The sequence below is a fragment of the Sylvia atricapilla genome, chromosome 1 (assembly GCF_009819655.1).
Source record: "Sylvia atricapilla isolate bSylAtr1 chromosome 1, bSylAtr1.pri, whole genome shotgun sequence".
Lineage (NCBI taxonomy): Eukaryota > Metazoa > Chordata > Aves > Passeriformes > Sylviidae > Sylvia > Sylvia atricapilla.
Genome location: NC_089140.1, coordinates 36,289,173 through 36,305,837, shown reverse-complemented (window position 1 = coordinate 36,305,837; position 16,665 = coordinate 36,289,173).

The following is a 16,665-nucleotide window of genomic DNA, read 5'->3' as shown; positions in this document are numbered from 1 at the left end:
AACACCTTAGGAATCATGTTCTTGATTGTTTAAAATTCTCCCACATCTCTTGCTGAGGATTATTCCTAAAAGCATGCACTGGATATTTCTAGCAGCTTTCTTTTCCCGTCCCCATTCCCATTGCTCTCCGTTCTGGGCCACATCCAGCACCTCACAGCACCTTACCCCTCACATAAGCTTCTCTGTATATATTATGACCAAATGGTTTCCTGTGATTGATAAAACTGGATCGCTTTGTCAAGCAATAATTTTAGGATTTCCCATAACATCTCTCAGAAGTGCTCTTTTCAGAGAGACTGATTGCCTTGGAACTGAAATGTCAAGTCCAACTCTCCACTCTTTCCACCTTCTTTTTGATATTTTCTTTTAAACAAAAGATTTTCTATTACATTTTAATCATGGTGCAGAAGCCTTTGTACTTCTGTGGTACCATTTCATAGCTGAGCCTCCTCTGCCTGAGCTAACAATGTACTGACAACATCAATTCCTGGTGAATGAGCAACTGTTGGAATAAGGCCGTCTCCCAACTGCCTTCTTTCCTGCTGGTCCCAATTGCTTGCAGCTACAGACTGAAGAACTCTTTAAACCTTCACTAGTTATCTTCCACTTTTGAAAAGAGTTTAAACTTTAATAGGGTTTTAATTGTTCCATTCTTCCAATCTGGCTGTTTCCTCAAATTGCTTAACTGTGGGTATAAGGGTATTTCAAGGCTGACAAAAACCTGCTGTGTTCTGCTTCTAAGTTTTAGATGATCAGCAATATGTGACGTAAGCCGCCTTTATAGCACAAAGATGTGGCTTGTGATGGGCTCTCCTCAATGTACTCTATCATCCCCTCTGGAAACTGCTTCTTCAGTCAGGGCATTTCCCACAAGCACCTAAATACAGAAGACCATATGGGTCCATTTTCTTTGCATGGGGAGCACAACTAGGAAAAGGGCTTGTATTCTCTCTTCTCCTGTCTCCCTACATTAAAATTGAGCCTAAACCAGAAAATATCCATGGGTGTTGATCCTGAGCTGCCAGAATATAGGGCATGTCTCTAGCTTTACTGACAACCTTACCACAGCCAAGACACACATTCCCACAAGCATGCTCACAGATAACTGTGTTTTTACCATATACAGGTTACTGTGAGGAGCTGGATTAAGAAGTGATTTTAAAGTGCCCATGCACTCACATGGTCTCTGGTCTCTAAGTGCCTCCACTTACAAGAAGAAACACAAACTGATTCTTATAGGTCAAATACAACAACGCACAAACTTTTAAGAAATCAGAATGCCTAAGAGACAACAAGTAACCATTAGAAATCCCTATATGATTTACTGCTATTGTGAAATAATGTAATAAAAAATAGGCTCCACAATTCCAAAATTGAAACTAAAAATAAAGTTTTTAACAGCTTTTCACTTGAGATAATCTATGAAGAATGACATGCTCATTTTAAAGCCATGTTTTTTTATGTGTAGTAAGCATTGACATGATTCTTTGCTTGCTTGAAAACCAATGCCTCACTTCCCATTCATAGGTCATTTCCAATAAATATGTCACTGTGGGGTAAAACACCTGGCTGGTAAAAGCAATTATGTGTCTCAGAGACATTTTGGACACTACTGGACACTACATCTCAGGCCACTGGATTGGCAAAAGACATCAACTTTTGTCAATATTAATCGAACTCGGATTCTAATGTATACTCTTCTCTCTGTCTGAAGAATGAAATTCCAGAACTTACAGTAAATACAAATCAGATTTCAGATTTAAGGAGCAGGTTCATTTTCAGGAATCAAAGACCTGACTGCTAGAAAATTACTTTGGTTCCCTTCTCCCACATTGTGCTCTTGCCCATTGACAAAAGCAACCAGCATGAGATTCACAGGGGACACAGCCTCAGAGGCCTGGATAATAAAAGTTCATTGTAATTCATTACTTTTCAAAAACGTTATCCAAATGGATGCCAATTCTGTTGCCTTTCCTTCTGTGTGAGGGTGACTGTAGTCTTTGATCAAAGATATAGCCTTTGCAAAAATACAAGGTAAGGCTCTCACTTTGCTGTAATTCACATTGGTGCCATGAGTAGATTTCAGGCAAATGCAGCTCTATAAACAAAATAAAAAGATGGCATTTCAGCAGCAATATGTAAAAAAGATACTGGGTAGAAATACTTCAGAGAAGCAGCCTGCTTAGTTGTAAAATGAGTTTAAATTAGGCTTTAAAAAGGATTGCTAAATCTTGACACATATATGAGCAGCTTATTATCATGCAATTGTGCAGTAGTTGCTTGATCTTGTTACTGATGTGCCACATATGAATAAGTGATTAATTACCACAAAGGCTAAAACAGAGCAGAGTGAGAGTACTGTAGCTCACCCTGAAAGAGGGGCTTAAACACGTTTATTGCCCTTTAAGTGCATTTCATTAAGGCCAATTAAGGACTTTCATGTCTTATTAGAAAAATGAAGTAGATTTATGAGGTTTTCATAGGCTGGAAATGCTGGGGCTAGCAGATACGAAACTGTGCAGAAATACAGTGGTTAGAAGCTAAGAAAATGATATAAAGATACACAGAGGAATAATTCCACTAAGGAACCAGATCACATGAAGGTGGTCTCTGTATGGAAGGAAGGGGGGGGGAAAACCAAACCAGAGGTTAAAATTCATAACATTTCCTATCAGACTCACTCCCTATAATTTTATGGGCAATTTTGCAATCCAGCTCTCTTTGGGGTCTCATTTTCTTCTGTTCCATATAAAATTCAGGATTACATGAAGGGCTGCCATTCAATTGGGCAGAATTTGCTCCCAGTGGGCACACCTTATTGCATACCTGAAAATAAATGCACAGAGCAGGAGGGAGCAGATTTGTTGACCACCACACAGCACAACTCCCAGCAGGTCTACATACCTTAATAATGTTTAATCTTGCTGATAGAGGTTCAGTCATTGCTCCTTTATCAGTGTAACTTTAAGCACTAACTCAGAAAAACATATAAACATATGCTCTAGTTAAAGTTGATCAGAGGATGTGTTTAAGTTTTTTGCTGAATAGGAGTGAGGATAAGCACGTGCTTAAAGTTAAGCTAAGTGTGTGTTTCAGCAGTTTGTTGCATAAATAACTACAAAGGTGAACTATTCAGTTATACTTCTTATTTAGACTTTCTGCATTTCCTATCTCAAACTGGGGCGTTCTGGCTGCTTGAGATTACGTCTATATTCCTTTAATTTAAAAAAAAAGATTTAAAAAACCGAATCCAAAAAACAATTGGACAGAAATAAGACCTTTCTATCTGAATAATCCACGTGTATTCGGATCCACAGGGCTCAAGAAATGAAACATGAATGCTGACCTTCTTTTCTTAAATCATGCTGTTCTTAAGGTAGCAAGAAGAAAAAGAAAGGAATAGAGTAAAATACTCAGCAGCATGATCTGAGGACAAAAGCAAACTTTGCTTTGACTCTGCAGAGTTCTGAAGGTTTGCATCACAGCCTTCATCTCATCTGAGCATAATTTAGTCTATAGAATTTCCTTCCTTGCTTTATTTTGAAAGAAAACTTTCATGGGAGGTTATAGAGTATGTATCATTATCCTTGGGGACTGTGTCTGTTTCAGCACCATCCAAGTTTCTAGGTCCCACACATACAGTATCTGGGCAGCGTTTTTACATATTATATGTATTTATGAATTTTTTAAAATATGCATTATTTACTCAGTGGACTGGAATAGCAAAGTCAAGTGGGGGAATATGTATTTATAAATGTTTTTAAAATGCACATTATTTACCCCACAGACCAAACAGTTCCAGTCTACCACGTATAGTCTTAGCCACCTAATTAAAAATCTTATGAAACTTCTTTGAGAAGCACTTGCAGTACATACGCAGCAGCAACTTTTGGAGCTTTATTATCTCAGTTCTTTTTTATTTTTTTCTCCAAAATACACAAAGCATTTAGACATATTATGGTCTAATCACTTGCCAAATTTCATCTCAAATAGAAGCTATATAAGAATTCTACAAGCACCAAAAAAAGCATCAAACCCAGCAGATCAGCTATATTCTGGGGGAGGAGGTATGGGGGGGTTGCTGCACCAATATAATTTTAAAACAAACAAAGTGATATTTTTTAATTTGGTGAAAAAGAATTAATTCCCACACTGAGATTTGTTTGTGCCAAACCTTAGCTGCTCCTTTTAATGAGGTTTTAAATAATATTTTGTTCTGCCAACTTATTCTTAAAGGGGTTTGTACCAAAAAAATTGACTACATACTATCTACACGGTCCAACCACTACTGATTAAATTCTTCAGGGATAAGACACCAAAACTACATATTCGGTAAAATTACATTTTTAAAGAGAAGAGGTAAATGCAACACCAGCATACATCTGTCGTTTGTTGTCCAAATATAATTTCAAATAATGATAATGTTTCCATATTTTGTTGCTTAGGTTGGATTTCCAAAACAAATGATGACTCATAAATCTTTTTAGTCTTTGAGAAGGGATTTATTGATGTAAGAAGTGATAAGCATCTGCCTCTGGAGATTTATACCAGAGAAGAGAAAGGGATATAAAGTAAATGCAGTGCATGTTGAGGGTAAAATGAAAATCTCTTGATTCTGTTTCTGGACACAATTCAGAGCACTTCACAGAGCATCCTGAAACCATGCTGTAGCATCACCCTGATTTTTGTGGAAGGAGGGCACTTCTAGCTAAGTGGTCACCACCTTCTTAAGCATGAACAACAGCTCCCCACAACCAGCACAGTCAATACAACCTGTATGTTCTCTGGCGTGGTCATTTACAGAGGCTACAGATATTAAATACTTTAAAAACAGATTTAAAGACCATCATAGGTTAGAAGCTTTGAATGAAAGATTTTAGCAATCCAGGTTACACTAGAGACTTATGACTAATTTGTAGGGTTTTATGCCGTTTCAAAGTGATAAATGTTTACCTGTGCATACTCCTGGCATAAGTTGTAGTTGCTGTCAAATGTGGAAATAGAATCCAAACTATATTTAGGAAATTAACTTTTATTTCAATTTTTTTGGACGTATTTCACATTCCAACTGAAAGGAGTTTACTCATTAGAAATCAGCAACAGATTCTTGTGATAAAATTCATTAAAACAACTTGATCATTTTGGGAGGCTGAAATTTTTCAATTTCCTCCTGATAGGAAAAATGTATTTTATAAACAAAGAGAACTTTTTTAATAATATTAAAATTATTACTAACTAGAAAATAAAATAAAAACTTTTCATTAAATGACAATGACTCTGTGACGTGCTGTTATATTTCTGAGGTTTATAAATTATCTTCATTTTTAAAAGATTGGGAAAGGCATTTTTCAATAGTATTCTAAGTATGAAATTTATGTGTAAATTATCTTCTGACATCTTACTGAAAGCTGGCATTGCAGCTTGGCACAATACCATAGTATAGTTCCGGGATCCAAACAGAATTTGATGAATTGTTGAAAAGCCACTTTTTCTTTGCCTCCAGTCAGAAAGAATAACATGGACACTGGCCGCTCTCAGAGTGTTTCCAGCTCCAAATAGGAATGTTTTGAAAGTAACTTCTAGTAAAAAGTGGAGATGTACTGGATATGTAGTAGCTCTGGATGTGGTGGAAGTGTGGTGGAAGGCAACACAACACTCGTGGCAGGCTTTGATAGGTGGTGTGACAGTGCCTCTGATGCAGTGAGAGCATACCAGTGGGCATTAGCCACACAGCTGCACTGTGCTGCTCCCTCCTGCATTTCTGCATTCCTAGCTGTATGAAATTTTTGGAGGCATGAGACATCTGAAGTATGAGCTAAAAGAGAAAAGAACAAATGCAGGCAGTGCAGTATCGCCTTCATTCCCAGCTACTCTCACAGCCATGCTGGTGTTCTGTGGCTTGAGATGTCCAGCTGGGACCAGCAAGGTTCTTCTATCCTAGTGTTCTCTTCCCAGAAGCCTCAAACAGATATTTACAAAAGTGTGTGAGCCCCCATGTTGTCCATCACCCTCAGGAACACAGAAGGTCAGGTTGGACGAGGGCTCTGAGCAACCTGATCTAGTTCAACATGTCCCTGTGCCTCACAGTGGAAGCTGGACTAGATGGCTTTTAAGGATCCCTTTCAACCCACACTATTCTGTGATTCTTTGATGCCTTGACTGGCCCAGCATCTACAAATGTTGAATTGGGCACATCCTTCTTTCTACAGATTTACTTACCAGCAAATGGGCTGCTAAACAATCCCTTTCTCTTTCTTCTCACTAAAAATTCTTTCTTTTAGAATCATTATCATGTAACATCTATAAATGCAACTTCGTAATACTACAGGGGTTCAAAACAGGTTTTGCATCAAGCTCTTTTAGCTGGCTTTCCTGGCTTTCTCAGCATATGCAAATGTGGGAGCAGTGACCTGGAGTTATACCAATCCATACATAACCTAAAGAGGACTCTAGACGAAAGAAATGTCCTTTGAAAATCAGGCTTCAGATGAGTGTTGTGTCAGTGGGGCAAGAGCCTGATCTCAATATGGGAAACCTTTCCTTTGCTCACCCCAGAATGAGGCAGATACAGTGACAAAGAAGTTTGACCCAGAGACTGATGGGTTCTGATCAGCTTATATTCTCTAAATCTAAGAAAAGAAAGGCAGAAGAATATATACTAATGATTAAAGGATTGTTGTCACAAGGTATAACAATACTACACTAATAAATTACAAGAAAAGACACTTTACCCCTTTAGGCACTAGCTAGCAGTGTTTCTATTGTCCTGGAAGTTTCCCCACTTAAATTCCCTGCTGAACTTCCTGGTTGTCAAAGATAGATACCCTCAAAGAGAAACAACCACCTGATGTAGCTTAGCTGTGACACTTGCAGGGGATTAAAAACCAGCCAGAGCCTAAGCAGAGTCTTGCAGGCATGTGGGCTAACACAAACCAGAGATGACATTCTGCGGCCGTTGCTGGGGCCTGGGGGGCTCAGCCCCATAGAAGATATACAAGCATGTTATCACATTCAACTTGAAAATTTTCCTGGCTGAGATGATATGGTTGGGTTTCTGGGCTGAAATTACTCATGCTCTGCTCTAAAGCTAAAACCATGCTGTGCCAAGAGAGGGGAGCACCCACCCTTTCTCCACCAAACAGCACTGCACAAACCTGGGTGGAGTCTGCAGGAGAGAAAGCATTCCTCATAATCAAGGGTAATTCGAAAGGCAAACAGTGACCAGGAGAGCATGCTATCCAGCAGAAGCCTAATCCTGAACCCAACTCCACAGACGGTTACACAGCCTGCTGCAATGCCAGGGCAGATGCCAGGGAAGAGACCAGCCACAAGCAGAACAGACAGACAATCCAGAGCTTGGCATCTGGGTTCTTCAGCTGCCAGCCTTGCCTCATGAGTAGCCACAATGGTTGGCTCTTGTGCAGAAAACAACAGAGGAAGAGGCTAAAGAGGTCTGTGTGCCACACTGCCAGCATTGGGAGCAGGCAGTGCCAAGTGAGTATTGCAGTTTCATGCATGTGCCAATGTGCTTTGGAACCGCTTTTACATTTTCAAAAGTAACAACAGAATTCCGGCATAAAGCAAGACAAGCTCTAACATCAAGGACAGTTTCCCTTCTTTTTTTTTTTTCTTTTTTTTTTTTTTGTACGTAAATTTCTTTTTCACTTCATTTTGTTTGCCTCACATATACACTTCAGACAGCTGTGGCACAGGATTGGCCCTCATGCCTTGCACTCCATACTGATAAAATATTTGAATCTACAGGAATACGTGCACAAATCAGTTAATTTCATAACCAAATGACAAAGCCCCAGCTTGTAAGCCTCTGTTTTACAACATGAGTAATTACTCCAAAAAGTAGCTGCATGAACCCCTGTGTCACTGCATGCTGAGCAGCAACACGACACTGTGAGGAAGGGGTTCACAACCTTCTCTTTAAAACCCTCTTCTGCCCTGTTTACACTGAGCTGACGCTTTAATCAGAAGGAAGTGTTTTTTATATAAATCACTACTTGCATGTTTATTTTGTTTGGGAAGTTTTTAGGCTATTAATTTGCCAAATGAGCATTTCTAAAAGTGTGTATTTGGACATGTGTACATATGTGCTTTCCCACATGTGGCATCCAGCAGAGTTATTTAATTCAAACATTGTTGTTTCTTGAAATAAGTGCATTATTTTGTGTCAAATCAGGACAGTGAGTTCTATTGTTTGTATTTGAGCAAACAGCCAAAAGAAATTGAGATGAGGAAGAAGCCTACAAAAGGACTGGCTGCATCACTCATCCACTGAAGGCTTTTGTTTCTAGAATGTCTTTTAGCACAGGAGCCCTGTTTAGTTATGGGGACTTCTCTAGATGCTGATTATGACCAAAAGGGATTAGTGTGAGACCTTAAAATAACATAATAAAATGATCTAGATTGCTTCGGTGCCACCAAGACAGGTAAAACAGAAAGACTGCATCCTGGGGTTGTAATGAGGGGCTTTTGGCGTGACTAATATGATCGGTAGAGTAAAATGCCAATGAAGGCAAAATAACAAAGGGCTGAAAGCCTTCTGTTTTCCAAGGCTAGGCTACAAGCATAGGAATCAGTCTTTCTCCTGGGAGCTTCTAGAAGATACATCTTTGCCTATAAATCTCACCCACTAAGGGGGTCTACACCACCACCCTCCCCAGAAATTTATCAGCCTACTTAATCACATTTTCTCTTCACCACCATCAAGCTCTTTGATTCCTCTCCTCTTAGCCTATTCTCTTACCCACTCCTTATCACAGCAATAGGTCTGATTTTCAGGAGATGTCCCAGCCGTGTTCCATTAATTGTATCTGCAGTTTTACAAGCGCTAATAACTATAGCCTTGCCATCAAGCAATTGCACATCATGTTTTTAGTGGGTTTATTTGCTCAAAATGTGTCTCTTTTTCCATTAGCCCAATGTGGTAAACTCCACTAACAGCTCCCAGAGAAGACGTAAGAAACTGAATCCCATCTTTGAATGGAAACCTAGCTCAGACACATCCTAAAAATCCTACTTCTGACTGATGCTAGGCAAATCTAAATATATTCAGAGGAATAGGAACAGAAAGCTGTGAAGGATTTTACAGATTTGATCCATGATGATGTTTTTTTGGATCCATAGCATGGTATATATGCTGGCTTTCTAACAATATATATAGCATTTTTTATGTGTACAACATCTGAGTCTTTTGGCATTTGTTTTCTGTCCCTGAACACAGTAATTTTTCATTGTCTACTTTTTTATAGCTGTTCTTGCTTCATTATTAATTTTTCCTTTGGTGTTTTTTATATGATACAGGAAAAAAACAGGTGCCCTCCAGCAGGTCTTAGTGGGACTACTTGGTTTAACAGTTTTTACTACCATGCTTCAGAGGAGCTACAGTAAAATAACATGAAACCTTAAATGAGATCATTACACATATTTCCTTATCAACTCTCACCCCTTCTTCCATTTGTTGTAAGGTGGAGTTTAGCCTTATGATGACTGTAGCCCTGATCCTGCTGTCACTGAATTCAAAGAAACCAGCAGTGCAAGTAAGATCGAGTTCTGCTGATCTGCTTTTGAAATGATACGATCAGTAGATTTCTTTTTACATGCCTGAGCTTGACTTGTCTGGCTCTGGAAATCCAATGCATGAGTTTCACCAGAATAATTGTGTACTGATTTTGTCGCTTTAGTTATTTTTTTCCCTCTGATGCATTAGATACAGGTCATTACTGGATGCAAATGTGGAACTGCCGAAGATAGAGTTTTGCTCTAATATTGTTTAATCAAATCTTCCTAAAAATCTAGTTCCAAGTCCTCAGCTGGTGTAAATTGCTGTAACTCAGTTTGTTGCAGTGACACAACACCATTTTACAAGTGCTGATACACAGATAGTCAGCTAAAATGCTGCTTCAAACAGGGCCCACAATGTTTTCCTCATTCATTATGCATGTAAGGTGGCAAAAGCTGGACAAGTTACAAGGAAACACTTTACACTATTATCGACACGTCTCTTCACTGCATCACGATTTACCAAACTTACCCATGCAGGTAACAAAAGAACCTGTCTCAGCAGCCAGGATGGCTGCTCTTTAGTTAGCACAACTCTTACATTCCTTGAGGTATGGAGGACATTGTGGATTCAAATTGGGCTGGAAAACTTAAGCCTGACTGTGGGTAGTAGGTCCTAAGAGGCAGAGATGTAATGAACTACTCAGTCCTCTGTGTCCCCTGGAGAGGCTGCCTTGATCTGCGTTATTTCCACACTTCCTCACTCTGCCCCAGTATACCTGCAGCTCTTCAGTGCAGGGAGCAGATGCTGAGGCCATGAGCTTGTCCTATTTGCCCCTCACAGGTGGCATTCCCTCATTTTTCCATCACTTGAGCAGCAGCTGCCAGGAAGCTTTTGAGAGAGGGCACATCCAAGGAGGGCTGAGCACTGATGGCAGCCTGGACCAGGAGCTGCTGCTGTTGCTCACGCTCCATGCAACAGTGCCCACATGGTCAGGGCTCTGCTAATGCACCCTGAGTCTTCAGCTGCTGTTCCCAATTATTTCCCGAAGGTGGGACCTGTTTCACAATGTGAGTAGAGTGACATTCCATTAATTCACACCCTGAGTTAAACAGTGATTTTTGGTCACGTCTCCTGCTAAGGTAATAGATGTTATAAGCATGAACTTCGTAATTAATGCAAGTTCTTACAACTAAACTCTCTCCTAGTGTGCCTCAGATGCGTTTTTCCACAACAATCTGAAAATGTCAAACTTATGGTAAGACAAAGAACTACATTGAATTGGGCACATTAAAGATAATTTTGGCTTAAATGGCAATTTCACTTCATAAAATCTACCACTTGTATGAATGGGATTTTTTCCACTGATTTTTAGGATGTCATCTTTGATTTTTCCATTATATGTTATACTATTTATGAATTTTATGCACAATCAAATATATCTCTATTAGTATAAAAAAAGAGATATTATTAGATCCATAAAATGGCCCTGAGGAGGGTTACATTTCTTACTGTATACTTTTCAACTGTGCTTTATGACAGAATTACATTTCATAATTTGATGATTTCATATAAATACATTTCTGTTGAATAAGGTTCCCTCCATGTGTGTGAAACCCTGGATTCCTATATGCAAAGTCCAGCCCAACTCTAGGCTTTTAAATACTGTCACTTGCTTAGATAGCTAGTGGCAAAAGAAAAGGAAAAAGGCGTGCAGGATACGCCTTATTTATGGAGCAGGACCCATTTTGAAGTTCACATACATGTCCAGGTCACCTGCACTAAGTCTTCACATCTTTGTTGAGATGGTTTAATATACTTGCCGCCCTTAAGTTAAGTATATGAATTTCAGCCAGTGTGGGAAAACCATAGCTTCCTGCTTTGGCTTTTTCAGGGTAAAGAAATCTGCTTTCCATCAGTAGATAAACTTTGTTAAGACGAGCAGTAAATTAACAATTACAAAATCTATAGAGATACAAATGCTTAATTGAAAAATTTACATTAAACCAAGAGCAAAGTAAAATTTAAATCCATGGTACAGACACTCCCATATGGTTATGCATTAAAAATGGTTATACTATAGGATACTAATCTCAAAAAAATCTGCATAGGATTTTCTTTACCTCCTTCTATTCAACAGACCATGTATTGTTATTCAACATGAATAAAAGTAAGGGAATCTTGCTCATCTTCCATGAACAAGTGTGAGAATCTTATCAGTGCTGTGGCTCAAAAATGTCTCTTATCAGACAATGGCAAGTGTGCAGAAGCAGGGACCTGCTACTACAGTCAACAGTAAGATACTCAATGTAAGATAACAATATAATAAAATCATATTGGAGACGTTTCTCTTTGTAGCTTCTGAGTCAAATGTTGCTCTCTGTTTCACCCATAGAATGTCCATTAAATTAAGTGACCCGAATTTAGACCAGGAAAAACAGAACATAATTATGACTTGGCAAATTTGAGCTAATTTTACAGTAGACTAGCAGACACCATAAGTAACTTAGTTTGAGGAGGTTCTTCTCTTATTTCTAGTTTCACCTGAAGGTGTTTTCCAAGGGTTTAAACTTTGTGAATCACTAGATTCACATCTAAAATACATTCAATAAGGCTGCAGTACCTTAAAAAGCAGAACTGCAACAATATACTCCATTCTGAATTATACTCACATGATGCATTTATGTCTGGTTTTAGCACTTCTCTGTGCAAAATCAAAGCCTAAATATTAAGTTGCACTACTTTCCATGGCACTTTACTTATGATTCCTTTCTGTTCTCATTTGTCCAACCATAAATATCTCTTCCTTCCCTTTTTCAAGTCAACAATACAAATACTTACTGTATATTTCACCTCACAGTTTCAGGACTTGTATAGTCCTTACCATATTCAATCAAATCCTTTCATTCATACTTGTTCACTAGAATTTATTCCTTTCATTCTAAGCTTTGGTTCTCTGCCTTCAGGGACTCAACAATGCACTCTTTAAGGTACACACTTCTGGTACCCTCCTGTTTGGACACTGTCCAAGGCTGGTATTCATGAAATGTTAATGTTTGGTTCAGATGTAGGAGAAATGCCTTTAACACTGGTCTAAAATCTGGAGCAATTTTGTCATTTGATAAAACCAAGTTGAGGAGCATCAGTGGCTTACTGGCCTCATTGATGTTTACTGTTTGTGATGTTTGAGTTCTTCCAAGTAAGTCCAGCAGCCTAAATTAAAATTGTGGGTCAGTTTTTCCATGGAATTGGTCACGGAACCAAGTCTGTCTGAGTTCAAGAGCCGTTTGGACAACAGTCTCAGGCTCATGGTGTGGTTCTTGAAGTGTCCTCTGCAGGGCCAGGGATTTGGCTTGATGATCCTGATGGGTCCTTTTCAGTATAGCATATTCTATGAATCTGTGATTCTGAGATTGTATGATTATATGATGGAAAGATGCTGGCTGTAACCATGGGGTTTTTTTCCTATGTATATCTGTTTTTCCTATGTTTATCTGTTTTCCTTAAGTTCATACACTATGGAGCTGTTTTTCATCTTAAAAGTCCTGGAGAGAGGCTAAAAATCATCCCACAGTCCTTTCAAACTCAGATGGTAGCTCAGGCTGAAGCTATGGTCCTCACTCGTTCACTGCACTGGCTGCTCCCTTTACATGCAGGCCTGGCAGGAGGACATGCACCTACACAGCCCTTTCATCATCCCCTCCTCAGCCAAGGAAGCCTTCTGAGAGGACCTTTTCCATGCACTTTATAGCTTTTTTCTCTGCCATACTGAAAAGAACAGCATTCACATACCTGATAAGTAGTCCCATTAGCTCATGCGCAGCATTTCTCCTTAGAAAGGAAACCCATCCCTTCCACCTTGTAAATAGCTGTGCAGAACAGCACCCTACAACTCAGGCATGACTGAGCTACTTTCAGTATCAGCCCTGATTATTATCTCCATGAGGAATGATTCCACATCCATGGAAAATAAAAATGACCCTAACCTTCAGCCATAGCATTAGGGAGTGAATCAGTCACATTTTCCCCTTTGCATTTCTGAGAACACATAGAGGAAGAAATAAAAAAATTAAAAATATTAGATATTGCCTTTTGACTTGACTGCTAACACAATAAAGCAGCATCGTAAACTGAATCATGGAAGTCTGCAGTCTTCATTGCTCCCTTTGCTGGTATTACTTCATGGATATTGGAGCCCTTAGGGAAACTGGAATATGAATAAAGATTTTTTTTAAATCAGCCGTTTTTTCTTGGTTCTGTTTCTAAAAATAATGCAGTTTGCAAAAAACAGAAGGTTTGGTTTATAACACAAACAAAATTGTTACATTCTGAATGGGTTGTAAGTACCTGATTCTTTGCCTTTTTACTCATCCCTGCTAAAAAAAAAAAAAATCTGCAAATCCATTTGCTAACCAGCTGCACCTCTGTACTGAACAGATAACAACCTGTGCAAGCCAGGCTTTGCTGTGAATCGGTGCTGATAGGCCTGAATCTCATAGCTTTTTTTAAATGCTAATGACAAGAAACATTTCCTAAGCCAAAACGCTCTTGTAGATCTGTCTACTTCTATTATGACTGATATTTGCTTGTAAGTACATAGAACACTTGTTCACTGTGCCTTATCTGCTATGGTGCAGCATGCTGACCTACATACCATTCAGCACAATATGATGCACAAACATCTTCTAAATAATTTTTCATTTTCGACTTAAAAACAGTAGAGGCAAAATAGGATTGCTGCAAATCTAACAAAGAGATGGCATTATTTCCAAATAAAAATGTGCATTTTTCCAAAGAATTTATTTGTCTAGCAGCATGAAGTTCATACATAGCAATGCTTAAAAAGGGTGTTGAATTGCGATTAGGAAGGAAGGACTTAGGAAGAAGAACAAACCACATCTTTTCTACTTACATAGAATAATTAAGCTAACTTATTTCTCATAACAATTAAAAGTTCAGCCTTTCTGAACCATGTTTTTGCAATATCACTAAATGCTGCTGATATAAGAGTGCTGAAATAAGTGTGATAATAACAATAAAGAATGATGGATAGAAAAGGATACAGTAGCTAAGGGAACAGAAATGATAGTCTATTACCTGCCATTGTCAAGCTAAACAGAAGTAGAGTATTTATGATTTTTACTGTGATGCCTGCTATGTTGTATAAGCCCAGTCTTTGTGATGATACTTGTCTACTGAATGAAATAATTAATACATCAGTTTTTATTGTAAATAAATATATGTCTTCCTAGTGGCCAGACATTATTTATATTAACAGTAGCACAGCCTCATATCTATCAAAAGCTTGTAGAGGAAAATATATTTTAAAATCTAAATTTAAAGAGTAAAACAGAAAATCTCCATCAATTCAGAGAATTCCTAATCAATTTATATTCTGAAATGTTAAAGAAGGGCAGAAAAAGAAGCCTGCTCAAACAATAGAAAAAATAGAAATGTTTTTTCCTTAGCAGGATACAGTAGTCCTAACTCTAAAATGTATATAACTATAAATGACTGCTGCATTGTAAAATAGGGTACATAAACCAAAATTAAAGACATTTTTATAACAACCTGGTTTATATATGAACTGAATTGAGAAATATTTATTGAACTGTTATTACCTCTGAAATGATGAAAAAACAAAAACCCAAACCAGTGCAAAAATTAGAAGAAGCATCAATGCTTAATCATGTAAGAATTTTAAATTAATTACGCAACATATATGTATTATTCATTCCTTTTCTAAGAAAAATACTGGATTTTCATATCCACAATCACTACAATTCTTTTGTTTCTGGTGAAACATATGGTCCAGGAATCAGCTTGACTGCAGTTTTAAACTGCAAAAATGAAAATAATTTGGGGACCAATCCAAGCTGTAGTGAGGTCAATAGGAGCATTTGTACTGATGCTTAGGAGCTCTTGGTCAGCCTGTTGTCTGTTTTATCTCAGGCTGTTATTTTAGAACCAGTGAATGATAAGAAAAAGTAAAATATTTGGTATTTTTACCTGTTTAGTTATGGGGACTAAACTAAAGTATATCTTTCCTTTGATTTATTTTTAAAACAAAAGGCTATCTGTTAATCCATGTCTGAAATGGTCATAACTCACTGATCCTTTTTGTTTCATTATGTACCTTCTTGTACACAGTCTGAAGACAACATCTCTCAGACAAGGCACTGACTTCTGTTAAAGTGACAAGCAATGCCTTGACTCACGTTAGTTATATATCATTAATGAGAATAACATCTTATAAATCCACAAGTAGCTTGATGAGTCCAACATACAAATGGTTTGCAGTGATGGGGCTTCCAGAAATAGATTGCTAGAGACACTTATGGCATTACCCTGCAATCGATGCTGCTTTTGGTAGATTTAACTCTATATGTAAGGTGGATTACCCATTAATGTATCAGAATTGTTTTCCGGGTTCCTTTTTAATTTTGCAACATCTGTCTTTGGGGCAGACTTGCACCCACTATTCATTTATATAGGGGGGGTACATATATTTACTATTGTGCTCAGCAGTTATGAACTCTGTGAAGTTAACAGAAGCATAAACCAGGGATCAGACTTGTGCTGCGTCCATGATCCATTCATGTGTTCCACACCAAAATCACGGGCTACTAGCTTAGCTATAACTAAGGTTCAAATCGTTCCCTGTGCTGAGGAAAAGCCAGTCTTGGCAGATTCCCGACAAAGTGGGCTTCAGCCTATTATCTTGGTTTGTGTCCAACCCAAATCCACAAGGAGAGAGTGAACCTAAGCTGAGATGAAGTGCTCAGTGCAGTGTTCAAGCTGAAGTGTTTCCTCTCACATGTGCTTCTGACTTTGGCCTCCAGTGGCACGTGGGTGCACGCCTGCATGTAATCAGCATGAGTAGTAGGCAAATCTAGGCTGTAAATGCCTGAATGAACTTGTAACCACTGGCATAAGAACTATATTGATCACAAAGACCCCTGCCCATATCTTACTATACCAACTAAGACTGATGCATCATGGTACATTGCACCTGGGATTGTCTTCTGAGCCCAAAAAGGCTTGCATGACTTTTAATTTTTTGTTTCCAAAAGGAGTAAATGAGAGGAAGTCTCTGATATACATTGCTATAATCCTTTCTAATTCAATTCATTTTTAAACACACGCATATC